At 41.0% G+C, this 2,198-nt stretch overlaps 1 pseudogene; it reads right to left on the bottom strand.

Annotated features, from left to right (window-relative positions):
- LOC105887665 overlaps positions 1-2,198 on the bottom strand; it is a 5,773-nt pseudogene that overhangs the window by 3,194 nt on the left and 381 nt on the right.

Here is a 2,198-nt window from a genome sequence, read left to right as displayed (position 1 = left end):
AAAGATATTCTACATCCTTTGTTAAAAATTTTGACATAATATTCAAGGTGGTTACATACTATATCTGTTACTCTATGAAAGTAACAAAATGGTATTTATTTAAATATGTAATGTAGACATTGACTTCTATCTAATCTTTTTCCACTTCCCCTGATTAATCACATTAGTGAAAGGAGGTGGACAATTTCTAGAAAAGACATGCAGTGACTAGGTGTAATCCCCATTCAAAGATTAACAATAGTTGTTGCTTAATTCCTTTCTAGAAGATGTATTTTTTGTCACATTTTGAAATATTTAAATAACATTCAGTATGTAACACACATTATAATCCTTGTCCCTGAACTGCTGCCTGGGAAAAGTGGTAAGGGAGAAACTTCCCTCTGTTTCTCATGCTTCCACAATTTCTGAAAGCCCTGTGGTGGCTCTGGTTTTAAAATCTGATTTGAATACCCAACTGCTACTGGCATTGCAAGACAATCTGGAAGGCAAACACAGAATGTGAATTCCTCGCCACTTTAGGGAGAAAAAAGTGTATCTTAAGAGCTTCAGCAGAAAAAAAAAATTTAAGGTAGATTAATTTTAGGGTACTCTTGGAACACTTAAACAAAACAGTGCCTCCATTTACTTGTTCCTGCTATGCCAGCATTAAACAAAAGGTGATTCTGTGATCACTCATGGATGCCATGAGAGTTAGCAGAGGAGCAGTTCCAGGATGCACACTTGCAGAGCGTGCTTTAGACCTGTGGTACCCGCGTCCCCAACACCCACCAGTCACAGCCTCTTAGGAGCCAGGTGGCAGAGCTCTGCCCCCTCGACCCCCATCTGTGGAACAATTGTCTTCCTTGAAAGCTGTCCTTGTGCCACAAAGGTCTGGGACCACTGTTTTAGACTAAGATGGCTGCTGCAAGGTCCACTAGAAGGAGAACTCCATGAGGACAGGTGCCTAGTCTGCGAGTCCAGCCCCTCACTGATGGACATGTAAGTGGTTTCTAATTTTTCCCAGTTGCAAACAATACTCTACCAGTATCCTTGTTTATACTTTTGGTGCACTTATTTGATCAGTTTTGAAGAAGACATTTCTAGAAAAGAAACTGCAGATTAAAGAGTAAGTACAGATTCTAAAAACTATTTCCAAAATGTCCTTCAAAGGAGTCACAGCAATCTACAAGTTCTGAAATTTATGTCTCAGAAATATTGACTGAAGAAAAAAGTCAGTTCTACGTTCCATATGCGTGTGTGTGAGCTTGTTGGGGTTTAAAGCACATGTCATTAGATTTCTGTTGAACATTAAAGATTCCAGCTTGTACATGACCCACTCTCAAGAGACCTGGGCTGATGACAGCTTCGCTCTCTCTGCTCTGAGATCTGAGACACTGCCTCCCAGTGACTCGCATTACTTTGGTGTGGCTTGCTTGTCTGGTCAGCTCGATTTTTGTTTTTTTCCCTTTGCTGGTTTTTGATCAGGGATAGACAGCAGAGAGGGGGTGATGACTGCGGGGGAGATAGGAAGGAAGGAAGGGAGGTGGTCACTCATTGTGTGCCTGCGTGCTTCTAAATAAAGCATAGATATGAGGGACAAAGAATGACCAGGGAATCTCCAAAAGGACATATTTTGAGGACAGATAAGCGATGGCACAGAAGGGTTACCAGAACGTGGTGCCTAGCGGCACAGGCATTGGTGTAAATGTCACCGCAAAAAGATGAAGAAAGGCACTGGAAATTCTTTAGCAGTTATCTCTCAGGGCTAAGCCTTTTATTCTTTTTGAATTTTCCTACAGTAAGCATATGTTATTGGAATGTATTAAGTTTCCAAATTGGGAAAAAAGAAAAGACAGAAAAAGAAAATTACAGAAGTTTGCTTTTAGGTCTGCCACTTCTCAATTCTGTGGCCTTGGGTAAAATTTTAAGTCTTGCTTAGGCTCACTCCTCTCATTCTTAAACTATGAATAAATAAATTAACTGTGAGGATTAAGCACTTGTACACATGCTTAGTATATGTAAAGGACCTGCTAGATAAGAGGGCCCAGTGTATTATCATTATTATCAAAATCATTATCGTTGCTGGTAGTGGCAATGATGGTGAACGGCTTATAGGTCGGAGTAGTGGGATGTCCAAGGACAGTAGATAAGAACTCCTCCTTCAGGGCGGCGCCTGTGGCTCAGTGAGTAGGGCACTGGCTCCATATACCAAAGGTGGT

Source organism: Otolemur garnettii, unplaced genomic scaffold (genome assembly GCF_000181295.1).
Source record: "Otolemur garnettii isolate 467f Iridium unplaced genomic scaffold, OtoGar3 scaffold00103, whole genome shotgun sequence".
NCBI lineage: Eukaryota > Metazoa > Chordata > Mammalia > Primates > Galagidae > Otolemur > Otolemur garnettii.
This window is presented reverse-complemented; position numbering and strand designations above follow the sequence as displayed.